A 17,938-nucleotide genomic window follows, 5' to 3' on the forward strand; every position below is an offset into this window, starting at 1 on the left:
AATATTAACCAGTAGATTGTGGGGACAAGATGGTCGGATAGCCGTTTGATCACTCCTCTGAAGCTACACTCAAAGAATAGCTTGAAATATGTGCTTAGAATAGTCTTCGTCAGTGACCATGCCCACTCTAAGCCCCTGAACTCATGTCGGGCATAGAATCCATCTAGAATGTAGGCGGGCATATAAATATCTAAATGCGTACCTTCGGGTGACTGTCAAGCCTTCTTGACTTGCTTCTTCAGCTGATGAGCAAGCATGTTGGACAAGTTGCATGGTCTTTCTTCTCTAGCCAGTTAGTCGAGCGTGACCACCCAAGTCTGAGGGAAGGTCTTAGTGCTTTCTTGGCCACTCAGTCAACATGTGAATATGACCAAGTATTGGTATGCCTTCCTCAATATTATTTCCTTATAGATCTGGTTATTGGTCATCTTGAAACAAGTTGGATCCTTTATCCAATCCTTCAGAATTTTTCTAGAGTGGCCTCTGTCATTGGGGAAGATGAATGGAGGGGTCATGATAGTCATGGGCTCATCCATCTTATACAACTCATTGTATTCTTGTGCCCAGAAGGTTGCAAGCTTCATCCCATTGACACTGCTGAAGGTCATCGTCCCAGGGTCATTGTGGGAGACGATCCAGTGAATCATATCTGCACATGGGAATGCGGGGTATCTGCATGCAATTTGGTATAGGCCAGACTTATGGATGTTCACATACACCTAACGATCTTCAAGGTCTTTCTCGAAAGTACATGTGAATGTTTCATTCACCTCTTGCCACTATAGCTTGATTTCCTTGTGTCGATACAACTTTGTATCTTCATAGATCGACATGCTAGAGGACACCTATTCAACTGTTGCTCCAGCTACAACACCATCAGTGTCGTGGGATCATGTTATCTTGGAAGCCATTGAGACAAATTAACACCTTAAAGATATGGAAATAAGAAGCAAGAATGGAAAGAAATATGTTAGTGAAAACAAAGAAAATCTGGGGAAGGACACAGTACATACTTGGGGAACTAATGAGCAAGATTGCACAAATTTCATTAGGAAGTTGAGTGATTGGCTGCTAGAACTATGCAAAAGGTAGTCTGGACACACTGGGAGGCTAAGCTGGTAGTTGGCTTTCCAAAATGTGCAATCCAGTTGGGCAGTTGGCAGTTGGGGTTGCACAATGCGCAATCCCAGCTGGGGAGTACTACTGGCCCAGGGCAGATTTGCGCAAAATTTTGGGCCAAGCAGTCAATGACCTCTAGAAATTTGAAATTTAGTCCAACTAGTTAGTGCTGGCCAAATTGCGCAAATATAGAGAGGAAGGTGAACCTTCCTTCTCCAGGTTTCTCAATGCAACCTTGGTGAAGGTAAAGACCAGACCAAGGTTGGCCGACTCGCCGACAGGTAACTGATAGCAAGAAAGTCGATGAAATGCATGGCGACACTAAGTGATAGCAGAAGTGATAAACAGTGCATAAAAAACACAAATGGAATATTGAGCAAATAGAGCAACATGCATGTGGGTTAGACCATTCAACGGTTGGGTGAACGTTCGTGCAAAATAGTTTCATGCATGCAACAACAATGAGATAGTGACCAAAAGTGAAACAAAGGTAGGACAAGCTAGAATACATGTAAATGGCAGCAGGTAGAAAAGAAAACAAGCAAACAACACTCACACAAGCAAATACATAAAAAGCAATAGAAATGCTGAAAAAGACAAGTTGAGGCCACTTACCCATGAAAAGTGAGCCAGATGTGTTGGAGATTCTTGGATGTGTCGTGGGATGTCAGAGCTCCAAGATGGATGTGAATGAATGAGCTCTGATGCATCTAATAAGTAAGTTTGGCATTGTGATGCACATGCCACAAATATAGGAAAAAGCGACACTTGGAGGGAAACTTCTAAAACAACTTTGCATGTAACCCCCGATTGCTAAAAATAGCTCCTTGAATCATGGGATTCCTTTTGCACGTTTTCTCTTGCTATTCTAGGAAGATCTGGTCATGCATGCATGCAAGTCATGTTGCCTTAGTTCCCGGTGGAACTGGTTAACGGGACTATCCATGCATGCCAGTGATCAACTGCATGAGAAAAATGTGCATTCCTGACTGTAAGTCAGGCTGGCTACCCAAGGGGGATTGCATAATTTATGGGTCCAACAATTGACTACTGGCCAGATTTGCGCAAATCTTTGGCTGAACTACTTGTTGAGGGGAAAAATTATGCAATGCTTGCTGGGAGGGTAGATAGGATTGCACAATGCTAGAGCCCAGTAGTAGAATCTCAGAAGGAATTGCACAATTCTTAGAGGGAAGGGCTCGTTTCCCTCCAGGAATGTAAAAATTTCACTGGGAAGTTGCTCAACCTGCAGTTGGACCAAGTCTGTATGAGTAGCTTGTGAAGGAAATGGATCACTTGTGTTTGATAGGTTGCCTTTGTGCAAGGAAAGTGTTGAAGCTTAAGTACTTGACGAGGCAAGAAAAAGTATTATGTAAGGTTGGTAGGGCATCCTCTGATTCTGGGTAGGCCTTCGATTGCTATGCAAATGCCTACATTCTGTTTCAATTAGGAAATATGGTGATATCCAATGGGGAAAACAAAAAGAACCTTGTTCCTTACCCATTGGTGAAACCAAGCCTATCAATAAAACCAGGGTATACCTTAGCACAAACAATTCCACCCTCGGATGAGCCTAAACTTGGAAATGAAGATATTAGACTAATTCTTACCATTAGTGAAGCTCTTTATTTTAAGGGTGATACAAAAGATCATGTTATTAGCACATTTATTAGTATTCCCAACTCCATTTCTGGTTCAATTGAGAAGCTATTAGAATCTGTCATGAGCTGCATTACTCAAAAAACTATTGAACCATAAACAAAAATTGAAAATTTTCTTGTCATTGTACACCATAACAGTGTTCCTATAGAAATTGACCTAGGGAAAATGTTGAATGTTAATCTTAACATTTCACCTTGCCAGGCTGAACAATTGTTGAAAATCCTTTAGGATCGGAAGGAAGCCTTTGCTTGGGAATATACAAATATGAAAGGGATCCCTGCTGATCTATGTATCCATAATATATACAAAAAAGACAAATGACCTATTAGACATCCACAAAGAAGGATGAATCATGCCTTGAAGAACATTGTCAAAGAAGAACTATAGAAGCTACTAGATGTTGGGTTTATTTATCCAATCTTGGATAGTCAATGGGTGTCCCCACTAGTCATTGTTTCAAAGAAAAATAACAAGTGGAAGATATGTGTTGATTACCCGGAATTGAATAAAGAAACTCAAAAAGAGCACTTTCACTTACCTTTTATTGATCAGGTCCTTGACACATTAGTCGGGAAGAAGTTCTTCTCCTTTCTAGACAAATTTAGTCGATATAACAAGATCAAGATAGCTCCTATGGATCATGATAAAAATACCTTTACTTGCCCTTGGGGAAATTTCACATACCAAGTCCATTTGTCCTCTGTAATGCGCTCGCTACCTTTCAACATGCAATATTGGGAATTTTTTCTGATCTAGTTAATGACAGTGTTGAAATCTATATCAATGAATTTACACCATACAAGCATTTTTTAAAAGAAGTTTTAGAGAATTTAGAGAAAGTACTCAAATGATGAAAACAGGCACATGTTTCTCTTAGTACAATAAAATGTCATATGATGATGGAAGAAGGGCTAGTTTTGGGGCACTTACTTTCAGCTATAGGAATACAAGTTGACCCTGCTAAGGTTAAGGTATACCTAAATTATCCTACAAGAAAGACACCAATGGAGGTACATAGATTTATTGGTTATGCTGGTTATTATGGAGATTTTATAGAAATTTTTTCTAAAATAACATTTCCACTTTTCCAATTATTGCATAAAGATGCAGAATTCATGTGGACTGATGCATGTGAAGCAGCTTTTTTAGAAATCAAGGAACTAGTCTGTAAAGCTCCGATATTACAAGGCCCCAAGTGGAAACTCACGTTTCATATCTCCATGAATGATTCTCATACAGGAGTAGGGGCAGTCTTGGGACAAGAGGAGGACAAAAAATCATATGTGATTTACTTTGTCAGCAAGAACTTAACTCCTATTGAACTTAATTATATGGTAACTGAAAAGGATGTTTTGGTTGATAGTTATGCTATTAATAAATTTCTGCATTATATTTACAGTGTATCCCACCTTCATGCACACCGATCATTTAGCCATCATGTATCTAATGAACAAACCCTAACTCCTAGATGGCTTACAAGATGGTTATTGTTGATACAATAATTTGATATTACCATTGTAGATAAACCAGGAAAAGATAATGTGGTAGAAATTTTTTTGTCTAGGTTAAATACTAATGATGAAGATACACCTAGAGAGGATAGTTTTCCAGATGAAAATATTTTTCGATTTCTACTCACACCCTGGGGTATGCGTATATTGCTAACTATCTTGCTATAAGAAATGTACCTCATCAATTTCCATACAGGTAACAACGAAAAATCATCCACCATAGTTCTTGTTACTCGTGGATAGAGGGATACCTCTTCTATATAGGACTTGATCAAAAAATCCAGCACTGTGTAGGTGAGAAATACATCTATTAAGTTCTAAAAGCTGCCCAAGATGGCCCTTGTTGAGGGAATTTTGTAGAGAAGCGGATAGGTCATAGGGTGTTACAGATGGGATAATGTTGGCCCTCTATTTTTTGTGATGCTATGAAATATGTTCGAGGGTGTGATAGTTGTCAATGGATGGGTCAGCTTGGTCGGTCAAATGAGATACTGCTACAACCTGAAGTAGCTCTTGAGCGCTTTGAGAAATGGGTTATCAATTTTGTTGGGCCATTCAATCCTCCTTCACATTAGAATGTTCATATTCTTGTCTACAAATACTACATGAAAAAATGGGTGGAATTCAAAGCTATTGAAAAGGCCACAGAACAGGTTGTCTCTGACTTTTTATTTGAAGAAATTTTTGCTCAGTATGGAGGTCCTAGAGAGATAGTCTTAGATGGAGAGACCCAATTCACATCACATATAATAGCAACACTTATGGAAAGATATCAAATCAAACACAGGGTGACATCTTCATATCATCCTCAAGTGAATGGTTAAGTCGAGGGAAAAAATAACTTAGTAGAGAATATCCTCACATACACTGTAGCGAACCATCACCGAAACTGGCCTGAGTAACTTCTTGAAGCACTTTGACCATATATAACGATATGGCAGAATAAATAGGATTTTCACCATATGAGCTCGTGTATGGGAAATATCATTTCTTTCCAGTGGAATTTGGAATTAAGATGCTCAGGACAGCTCTTGAAGTAGGTTTGGATCTTTCTATGGCCCAAAAACACCAATTGGAACAACTAAATGTGTTAGGTCAAATTTGCTTGATATTTGTGCAAAATATTGCTACAATTTAGCAGCAGCAAACCAAGTGGTAGGACAAATTCATCAAGAAAAATGTGTTTTGAAAAAAAGATTTGGGCGTTACTCTATGACTCTTGGTTCAAGGACTTTAAGGCAAAGCTCTGCTCTAGATAGATGTGACCATATGAAGTTGACACAGGGTTTGATAGTGGGACTATTAAACTTCTAACAATCGATGAGGCACATACTCCTTTGTTTGGAAATAGACATTGCCTCAGATTGTATGACCATCCAACTTCTAAGGAATCCTTTATTAAGCATTTCTATGATAACTCTAGTTTTGAAATTGTTTGTCCAGAGTACTCTTCCTCTGCACCTCTTATTAAAAAAACATAATAATAATAATAATAATAATAATATATATATATATATATATATATATATATATATATATATATATATATATATATATATATATATATAGATATATATATATATATATATATATATATATATATATATATATATATATATATAGATATATCTGTATGTATGTATATACATATACATATAAAATAAAATGTTGTTGCTACTCTATCACTACTCCTTTTCTTGCAGGTGTTGTTACTCCACCCATGTTGTTACTTCACTGATGTTGTTACTCCGTTGGTGTTGTTACTTCATCAAGGTAAGTCATCATGTATGTCCTTGATTGAATCAATGGATTTGATTGGTATTTCACTTATGACATGAACAACCATGCCCGAGGATGGTCATACCTTAGTTGGGGAAAGTACCACATTTAATAGCAATGTATAATATTTAATAGCAATGATGTCATTTCATGATTTTTATTAAACCTCATGTCAACTCGTACATCCCATGATTATTACCATCGTAATTCGTATCAAACTCCGACCATACCCTACACACTTATGCATGCACATTAGAACTTGAATCATGTACGATGGTATTAATTTGTGGTCTTTTCCAATGCATCGGATTAATTACTATAACTATCATGAATTTACCATCAAATTTCCATAATCCTTGTCCAGATTCCCCTATTACCGCATTCCTTGTTATCACAATCCCCGTCACCACAAACTTTACCGACTAACACCCCCCCTAACGGTTTTCTTCTACTCTTAGTGCTACTACAAAGAAACTAGCGGAATGGGTGGTCAAGCTATTAGACATGAGTTGGAAGATACAGTGTAGGTTCAGTGTCACCCAAATGTATGGAAAATTTTTAAGGATGCCGGATGGCACATCTACGTTGAGAGGTTGCATGGGTTAGATTAAGGCATAACAATTGAGTTTGAATTGAATTTGGAAGGGAATTATTCCAAAGTCCATGGACTGAATATTCCTGTAACATAAGAGATTATCTCAACTGTTAGCCTATTACTGCAAGGAGGCCATAAATGGTTTTCCCGAGAAAAACCCTTGCCAGAATTTCAAGAATTTTTCCTGCAGGAAGGATAAAATGTGGTTTGGAAGGGGAGAGGATATGACCAAAAATCATTGTTGCATCCATCGGCCACAGTTTCATACTTCTTCATGCGATACATTACATGTGAAGGTTGGCTTTATACTCTGTTTTAATATCATTTTAAGATTCTAGCATGTCTTCAGCTCCATCGATTGCATTCTATAGATATTCTATTTTTTCCTTTGGACCAATCTTCAATTAATGACATGGTCTATACACCAGTCATGCCAAGAATTGACAGTCCTTACAAACCATGGACTTGTCAGATTGTTAGTGGTGCATGCCCTATTATAGACCCCTATAACTTGGCCACAATTTTTTGAATTGGAAGAATAGGAGCTTGTGATTATGATGTCAAAAAGGGTTGAGGAAAAATTATTGGTAGAGAAGGCACTGCAGTTGATTCTGGTCCACAAGAACTAGTGTCAATTTCTGAACAAGTGGGGGAAATGGGGGAAAATGTGGAGGAAGAAACAGAGGAAGTAAGGGAGGATGAAATGACAGAATAGCGAGCTGATATGGGGGATAGAGACCGAATTGGAGAAATTGAGGCACAAGTCATTGCAATATTGTAAATTATGGAGGTTACTCCTTATTCTCTGCTCCCAACTTCCATGCTAAAAGGGGCAAGGAAAATTCTTTCTCCTACCCTCATAGTAAGAGAGAGAATCTATCCTCTGGTATTAAAGTTTGTAGGAGTAATTACATGAGAAAGAACCACTGTTGACACTGCTCCACAAGAACTAGTGTCAACTGCTGAGCCAATGGGAGAGGATCTACCCTTGAAACTATTACATAAGAACTAGTGTCAACTGTAGGATAGATGGAGGAAGAAATTATTGTTGATACTCCTACACAAGAACCAATGTCGACTAGTGAGAAAATTTTGGAATTTTTTGTCGACACTACTCCACAAGAATCAGCATTGACCAGTGAGAGAATTGAAGAAAGGGGTATTGCTGAAACTGATCCACAAGAGCCATTGTCAATCCCCCAACAGTTGGAAAGAGACATGGCTATTGGTACTAACCTACAAGCGAGAGAATCAATTCCTGAGCAAGTGGAAGGAGAAAATAGGGCAACAAATAGTTATAGGAAGGAAATGTTGATTTCTACTCTTCGGGAACCTGTGGTGGCTCCTCAGCCATTTGGAGTAAATGTGGAGGTACCGAGACATGTAAGAGAAGGCACTAAAGCCCCATGCCACCCCCTGTGTTGTTAAACAAGTGGAAGAAATAAGAGTAAAACAAGAACCGGTTAATGAGTTCACTCACGTCAATCCACCAAACCCAACAACGGTCATGACACCAATGGAGGAGGTCATTATTAAATGGGAACTGGTTGAACAACATGAGAAAAGGAAGGGCCCCATCCAGGACTGGTATCGGTCGTTGTTTAGGGATAATATTCAATTAAAAATGGAAATTACTAGGTTGACAAGACAAGTATTACACTTGCAGAGACGGGTGAGAAGGAAAAAGAGGAACGTTGGTCAAGCTACCATGACTTCTGAAGCCGAAACATCTTCAACAATAGTCGAGACTAAAGATAGTTCAATGACCTCGGCAACTACGTAGACCGATTCATTTCTACATTTGATCAAATCGCAAGATTTTCATCTAATTGCAAAAATTTAGAAATGGAAAACCATTGTTTATCGTCTTCAGCAGGGATCTATCTCTTTGGAATATCACTGGAAAGAAGTGATAGGAATTCGTGAACAAGAAACAAAAGTAGTGGTTGATCATGTCACCCAGATAGAAAAATCTAAGAAAAAACAAGAAAAACGACAGAAAAAGATTGAATAATTACAAGGGAAATTTCAATTACTAAACGCTGACAAGGATGAATGTTCGCACTAATGCAGCTAGTAATGGCATTCTGACCTACTGTTAACTACTATGCTTTGTTTCTTCATGAAAAAAATATGTTTTTGTGTCTGGAAAGTAGCCACCAGTAAATTAGCCACGACATAGAAGATCATATGCAGTTCCTACGAATCCTGAAAGCTCACAATCTACTGAACCATCACTTGATGTCTGAACATTATATGCATAATTACATCTTGGAGAATGATTAGTCATTAAATCTAGTACAATATGTGGGAGACATTAAACTGAGAGCATTTAGACCCTTCGTGATTGATCAGGTCAAGTGGAAAATGACCTTCGACACCTTCGAAGAAAATCAAGCAAATCAGCCACTTGTTATGAGAATGAAACATTGTCAATCAGTGGATATTTGTAACAGACATTAAACATTTCTGCAACTAGAAGGATGAAAGGACCAGACGTTGACAACACAGAAGTGGTGTGTTGACCTGTGTATGAGGAAAATCTTCACTTATTAGAAGGAAGCCTAGGACACTTGTTAGAAGCACTAGATGTTGTCATCATCAGCAGTTTGTGTGAGAGAACCTTTTGGGGCCCCCAAATTTTCCAGGGTTTTGAAGAGAATTCCACGTTATATCACATGCATATGACACTATAGAGTCTAGTGGATAGGGTTGAGATTTCAATTCCCCATCATTTGGTTGCCTTATGAGCAATACACACTGGCTTATGTGGCATAAGAGGATTGGTGTAAAGATACCCTTCGCTCGACTGGTTTCAAACTCCCTGGGACTGATATGGCCGCGAGATATGACCTTGCATAACTTCATGCCAACCACAGTGGTTCCAACCTAGACCTGTGCAGAAAGCGCGCTGCAATAGGACATGCAGAAAAGTCAGTTGGGGGTAGATGTTGGTTGGTAAATTTGCCTACTTTTTACCCACCACTTTATCCATTTCCTTCACCTATTTCATGTATTTGTGAGGTTAATTTGTATATCGAGCAAAAAAACTATATCAATTTGTCATGTCTTTTTGAAATATTAATCGATGAAGCATAGTCCTAGGGAATAATGTTTATAAGACCTGCTAACCTAGATTTCTTTGCAGATTCAAAAGGATGATGATTAGCAAGCTACAATTCAGCATACGATTATTGATGAGTTGGCAGCGCTAATCTCAAGATGTTGGTTGTAACGATGTTCAACCAATGAGAGTCTGTTGGACCAATTATTTTCTATCTTCATATTCAGTTTTTGTCTCAAATGATTGTTGTGTATTTGTAGGCAGATAGGTGCCGTAATCTCTGCAAATCCCTGATACCATTCTTGTAATATTGAAATGTATAAGTAAGGTTTCACAGGCATAAAAGGGAGAGATAGAGACACTAGAGTTCAGAGAATATAATAATAGACTTATGTATTTTCCTTTTCATTAATACAATCTTGACCTTCTGAGTCTTAACTAGTCTTCGATCTTTCGCCACACCTGTGATAGAGGAATTGGGCCCACTCTCCATGTTGTTGGATAAGTGGTGTGTGCATATTTATTTATGTTATGATTATTTATTTATTGTTGTAATAGTTCATTTATGTTTTTTTGTTGTGAATCCTAATTTGTTTTTACTCTCATGGTCGTTATTGTTATTACTTATTGTTACACATTGTTATATTGCATATTTAGAACTCAATACTTGGTAGGCAAACTGTGGCTTGCATAGACTATGCATTGTAGCCTTGAAATAACTAGACTAGCACTAGATTGAAAATTAATGTGGGGAAGGGTGAATTTTATAATTCATACACCAAAAATCTCTATGCATAAATATTTGTAAACATAAACACAAACATTTAACATTTATATGTGGGCTTACCCAAAAAATAATAAAATATTAAAAGTAATGTACAATAAATGAATTTAAACATTTAAATCTTGGCTAAAATTAATAATAAAAATATAGAAATAATATAATTCTTCCTCAGGAATAAGAGTCCCCGCAGTAACCACTAATAAGTCTATACATTTAAAGTTTTACTCCTACATATATGTGCAGAGTAAAACATAAATAATGGTTGGAAGTAATGTTTGGTATATTTGTTATCATATTCCTATCGATTTTTTTATAGATAGGCTTGATTAAATTATGGTGTGAAGTAATTGATGGTAAATATGTTATTTACTCGGGTATAAGTTATTTTCAAGGATTTTATTTTAGGATGGTTTTCCTATAAAGCTTAAGAATAAAGAAATCACTACACAAATATCTAAAAATCATGCATGAAGATTACAACCATATCCATAAATTATGACATAAAATATGTAAGTAAGTTATACACATGGCATTATATTGTGCAAAGGCTGTAATAAGGTCTTCAAATTATGGTCCAATCAAATGCTTGAATTTTTTTTATAATATTAAAAAATAAATATTTAATTTTTAAAGTTAAACATCATAATTTGCATTGGTAATTTCTAAAATAATAGCAATCAATTGTGCTATTCCCTGAGTTAATATTATTTTTTGAATTTGTAAATGCCAAGTGTGTTGATGTTGTGATTTTAAGACCTAAATGAAACTGCTTTATAATTAACCTAAAATATTTTATTTCTGATACTTATCTTGTGTAAATATGTTTCTTAAATATTAATAACATTTCTGGAAAACAATATTGAAGATACAAATGTATTAATAACATTTCTGGAAAACAATATTGAAGATACAAATGACTAAAAAGAAGTTATGGAATGCAAGAAAATGATTAAATATATTTACCTTTGGATAAGATAAGACCTAGACATCTAACCTAATGATTAAATTATCTTAATATGGAATATAAATAGATCAAGGACGCCCCGGATAAAAACGACACTTAAGAGATGGAGACCGTGGAGCTCATTGATGAGCAAAATAATTTCTGGCCACCTAGTGGACACTTAGGAGATGGGAAAGTGGAGCTCATTGACCAGCAAAATAATTTTTTGGCCATCTAGTGGATAAGGCAGGGGTTAATTGTTGGTAGATAAAATAATCTTAAAAAGGAGTTAGTTGTTGGTCAATGATACTCATGTAGGAGGAAGAATCAAGGTTGGGTTTATTTTCCACATTGACAAGTTGTTATGAATAGACCATTTATATTTTTAGAAGTTGTTATGAATAGACCATTTATATTTTTAGAAGTTGTTTCATGTTGTGTATTTCATTTTTGAGGTATGTGCAGCAACAACTTTGATACATATTACAAATTTATAGAAAATAAATTATTGAAATTTTAATGTCTATACATGTGAAAAAACAGGAAAACATAAATACATTCTTTACGTATTTTAAAATTGTTCTAGTATCTTGTGTATTTATAGAGTAGTCAAGATTATGTTACAATTGTCGAAAAAGAATACTCCATTTGCTGTGAAAATATTTCTGGAACAATATGCGATGAACATTTATTTTCAGAATACAATGATAATATTTATCAACTAGAGCTCGAATATACATATAAACATGAAAAATTAGACAAGAGATTTGATATATTTGAGTAAAAGTCCAACACAATTTACATAGCGTATTCTCGAAGACCCTTTCGTGTATGAAAACCTATTTAAAAACGATATTGTAACCATAAACTAATAGACATAAATGGTGAGCCTGAACTAGCTTGTTACATAAAAAAAATTAACAAAAATTGAGACATGGCCCTAACGCAAATACAATCTCCACTATGAAAAGATATGGACATTCATAGCTCTCTGAATAAAATTGGAGAGAGCGATCTACTTTATATAGATAAATATGGAAATTCCATTCTGGTCAAGGTGAGTAAGAAAATGAGGAGAACCCATACAGGCAAACCAGAGGGCACAAGGCTGACCTGTATTCCATAAATCTGAAATGGGTTAGTAAGTTTTCCAAGTTTATAACAAGTTCTGACTATGCCAAATGGTGCAGGTTAGTGGTAAAAAAGAAAAGAACCCTATGTTAGTACAGTTGTAAAGACTGAGAATTTTACAGAATACATAACTCATTAACAACCATACCCAAAACTTGGTAAGGTGGTTTACCTGTAAAGGTTGCTACCAAAACTTATTCGACCACTCGCAAATTAAAGAAATATGCATAAATTACGGAAGTCTTAGGAAAATTACGAGAGTTTAGATGATAATACTAACTTATAATAGAATAACTTAAAACTTTGAAAAGACAATACGATCTTTCAACAAACGTCCATGACCGTATGGCTTTAAGCTTAGTCATAATATAGACCACACATTAAACTAGGGCATGTCATGGACCAAATACAACCATAGCTTGTCACTATACTTAAAATTACATGAAAAACATACAAGAGTAACCCGGAATATTTTACTGAAGGATAATCGCTTGGGCCGAATATATTAGTTTCCTGAACTATGAAACCATCACTAAGAGGAAGGTTTAGGGAAAATCAATCAATTTGCAGGGTACCTGGACAGAACATAAATATGCTAAGAAAATATTCGAAACAATGTAAAACTCAGAGAATGAAGATTTTAATGATATAAAATTTTTAATATTGGAAACCAAATTACATAAAGAGTTTAATAAGATTCACAGCGAAATACCTAAGCCATTTGAAGCACCATTGGATTTGAAAACTCTAGATATGCCGTGCCGAATTTGGTTGAGAACTTTGAAATTGAGCAATTTAGAGGACCTTGCATTTGCCATATTTACACAGGAAGAGGAAGAGGAAAAGTATTGATCATGATGATGATGGTGGTTAATGTCCGCTGACACAAAACATTGGTCTATGGGACCTAAAGAAACAAATTATTTATTTTGATTTAAGATTTTATTTCTATGCTCAAAAAGCTTAGAGAGAAGCCTCCCAAGCTCACTATAATTTTGACATTGTAAAAGGCTAGGAAAGTCAGTATTGAAACTGAAATCTAATATAGTTGTACTCTAAGAAGTGGTTTCCATGCTAATTTTTAGTATGAAAATGTGCGTAATTGAATTTGAATGTTAAAAGGATAAATTCGTGAAAATTAGCTAGTGAATTCTGTGATAAAGGCCATAGTAATGTCGAAACCAGCATCGAATTCTAACAAGAAGTTGCAGAACCCTGACTGTGGTGGAAGCATCGAGAAAAATGGTGAATGTCTAAATGGACTATGCCTTTGCAGAACCCTGACTGTGGTGGAAGCATCGAGAAAAATGGTGAATGTGTAAATGGACTATGCCTTAAACTCTAAATCACTGGTAATAACTAGCATATGTTGGTCACGCTTCAAATTTAGTGATAAGTGTCTAGGGTTTGGGTATGAAGGAGGATCACAGGATCAACTGAGTATTAGATCATAATTGGAAATCGTTAAATCTGGTATCATAGTGCACATATGTCGAAAATATAATCATCAAGACCACTGGTCACGAAAATAGCCGCTCTCCTTGCTATAGTTGCAAATAATTATTGTGTATATAAACCATGCCGGGCTTTGAATCCCGATCTTGACATGCTAGTATTTAACCTCCCACAATCTTATATCTTGAAAGTTGATTAAAAAATTCTCAAGTATATGATTATGTATAAGGAATGCACATGGTCAAAAACTACAATAATCCATGTTAATGTTGGATACGATAACAAGTGTAGCCTTAAGAAAATAGTTTTCTAACCAATGATAATGATACAATTTGTTTGCACAATTAATGCCTGGATGGGGACTCAGAAAATGGAGATATGCAAATAAAGTCCCCCTATATTCTATAATCGTTAATACACGAAGATAGATATAATGAGATATAATTCTTGCAACATGTGTTAACACCCTTTGATATTGTTGAGCATAAAAGGAATGCTTTAAATAGTATATGGTGTAAGGGAAACAGTCCATGACCCTCTTCCATGATTAAGTATTAAGGAATGCTTCTTGATCAAATTATTAAACGTAGCATATTGACCATGAATTAGCTTAGTTTTCAAAGTCATGTGAAAATGGAAATAAGAATTCCCAGTGTGATCCATGGAAATAAGAATTCCCAGTGTGATCCAAGTGATATCATTCTTCCTCATCAAGTAGAAAATTGTATGATAACACAATGAACAGTGATCTAAACAGTATTTTATAATTTTATTTGAATGATGATTGTAAATCACTGGATATGAAAATAAATTATTAGCTTCATGTTATCAAGCTAAAATTTGGACTACTAAGTAAAAGAGAAAGAAATAAAAAAAATTATATGCAAAAATGAGGGTTGTGATAGTTGGTATTAGAGTTGTAGGTTACAAAACCATACCTTTATGGGTCCTAACTAGAAATGTTTTATTTTTGTGTGTCATACAGAAATTCAAAATTTCTACCAAAAAGACAAATTGAAGGATGGTTGAAGATATTAATAGGCAAATTTTGTAAGTTCACAAGAAAGGGGAAGAGAGTATCATACTAAGCAGGGAATAATGGGGGGATAAATTGAAACTTAAAATAACCATGAATTTAAATGTTTACATGTGATTTGCAATCTAGGAGTAGAATTAGAAGGTATTAAAGATAATTAGGAGAAATTTTCTAAGGAAAAGGATGAGCAAGGAGACATAAATTGGTAAATACTCAAGAGATTATATGAAGATAGAGACAGTGTGAAATTTTTAAGAAATCATAAGAAAAGGTCTAGGAATGATTCTCTAGACAATACAAAACAACTAACTTCTAGTGAGAGTCAAACACCAAATTTTAAAGTTGGCTTGAAAAAAGAAAAATCCCGCAGAAACACTTCTATGTCTAAGAAAAAATGAATTAAATTCCAATCACAGGTTGAAGTTAAAAGTATTATATCTTCAAATTTCAATGACGACTATGAGGAAGGGGAAGAAGCTTGGCTTCTAAACATGTGAAAATATTTTGAAGTCTATAATTATGATAGTAATTTGAAATCCAAACTAGTTCCATATCACTTGATTAGAAAAGTAACTCTAGGGTGGGAAGAAAACAAAGCGGTAAAAAACATTTAGAGGCAAAAAATGTCCCGGAAATTATTCAAGAAGAAATTGAAAAAAAAGTATTTAACAAAGAGGTATTACGATGAGAAAGATAGGAAATCCCATGAATAAGGACAGGGTCAGTTAACAATGGATGAATTTGTAAATACATTTATGAGTCAGTTGTAGTATGTGTTATATCTTCAGGAAGAAAAGGAATAAATTCAAACGTTTATTAGTTTCTTTCCCTTTTCCTACAGAGAAAGAATTGAATTTGATAATCTGAAAATAATGAATGAAATAATAAGAAAAATTAAGCTACACCTAGAATAAGCATAATGGTGACAATTCTAAGAATTATTTGGCAAGGAAGTATGAAAAATTTAATCTTGAAAAAGAAAGGATTTAAGAAACATGTGTTTTCCAATACCTCTAAAAGTGTTCAGGGGGGATTATAGTAGGAATGTGATGCAGGACAATGAACACTAGTTGTAGCACATTTTAATGCCCCAAAAGGGGATACATAAATTCTAGACAAAGTTTTATTTTCTCATTTTATTTATATGGATTTTTAATAGGGCCAAGTGTCGTCATTCTAGAGGAATCTGTACTGTCTAGTCATTAGGATATTTTGGGGTACGATTTTGTAAAAATTGGCAATTGTTCAACTTAGGTAGGAAACAATTATGGATAGGTGTCTGGTTATTTTTGGTCTATTGAGGTATTTTCATCTATTAGAATTATGTAAATGTAAGAAAGTGCATATAGAAAAGTAAGGACAAAGTGTTCAAGACCTTGACTAGTGAGCCATTGTACTGTTCTTAGTAAGTATTTTCCTTTGAGTTAGTAAACATGGGCATGATTGTTCTACAATTTGTGTGTCATCCAAAATATGCGCTAAATCCCGTCAGTAGAAGAATGTGTGCTTAATAAGAGGGAATATGTGCATTTATTGTTAGAAGCATAGATTTCTACCGCATGTAATGGAGACAAAGAAGATTAGTTTGTTTCAAATGTGATGAAAGGGGATAGAAATGTGTCACTAGGGGATTAATATATTTGCATTGGAGTCATAATTTGTGCAGGTGTTCGAGTATTCCAACTTTTAATTACCAAAGGGACCAAGCTATGTTAGAAATACTAAGAGGACGGTGAATCAATATTCAATGATCAATTTAAATTTACTTAAATTATTCTTTCATTTCAGAGTTATCTTGAAATATTTCTTCATTGGAAATATATTATGCTATAAACCATGAGTAGCATTGAGTATGAAAGAATGTAAGACATATGTATGCTAAAACAATCATCACATCAACAAATAAGGACACCACAATTTTAGGTGGAAACCCAATGTGGGAGAAAAACATTGCCATTTTCATTCTATCTTATTCTTTTATTATAAAAAAAATCTTCCTATAATTTTGTACAGGCACAGACTCTTGCGAGCACACATGCTCCAACCTGTCGGAGGCTACAACCTCCACAACTTCTCCATCTCCTACTAGAATCAAGCTACTACCCCTTTTCAAGTTTAACAACTACCAAAGGAATCTCCTACTCCCTTACTGAATGATACAACCCTCAACACCTTTGTGGACCGTGTTTCAAAATTTTCATATTGGATCCACTTGTCTCAATAAACCATCAAAACATGTAGGCCACCACCCACACTAACCAAATACCAAGATAATGAATCACTCAAACACTAAATAACTAAACATTGACTCATTGAATCACTAAATATCTATGATTGAATACCAATTTTACCTCTGCAACAATATCGCCAATACCAAGCCACATCCACATTGTTAAGTACCGAGTCTGCTTATAAAACACTAACGAATCAAGTTATAGACCAAGCTAATATCCTTCATAATACCATTAATAGAATTCACAAACAAATACCAAGTTACAACCTTGTTAATTTTCAAACCCAATCCCATCCATAAACTGTCATTTACCAAGTCATAAATTGTCAAGTATTATGTCGAATTCTTTGCACAAGTCATCTAAAGTATTTAAATCACATCTTAATATGCAAGAAAAATCTCATCACATCATCATCACGATAAAGGAACAAGCAACAACATATATAACAAGTCATGAATGATCTCTTTCATAACACTTTTGAGCACTAGTTGTAAGTCACATATATCAACCTTCATGCATCTATTAATAATGCATATCCCAAAAATAGACATACACCTTGATCATTGTACACGTAGCCAAGCCCTCTTTGACTACAAACAAAAATATCAGTTAGGATAAGTAGCAC

This window comes from Pinus tabuliformis, chromosome 4_2 (genome assembly GCF_031772625.1).
Source record: "Pinus tabuliformis cultivar Carrire ecotype Pingquan chromosome 4_2, CPIR1, whole genome shotgun sequence".
Taxonomy (NCBI): Eukaryota; Viridiplantae; Streptophyta; class Pinopsida; order Pinales; family Pinaceae; genus Pinus; species Pinus tabuliformis.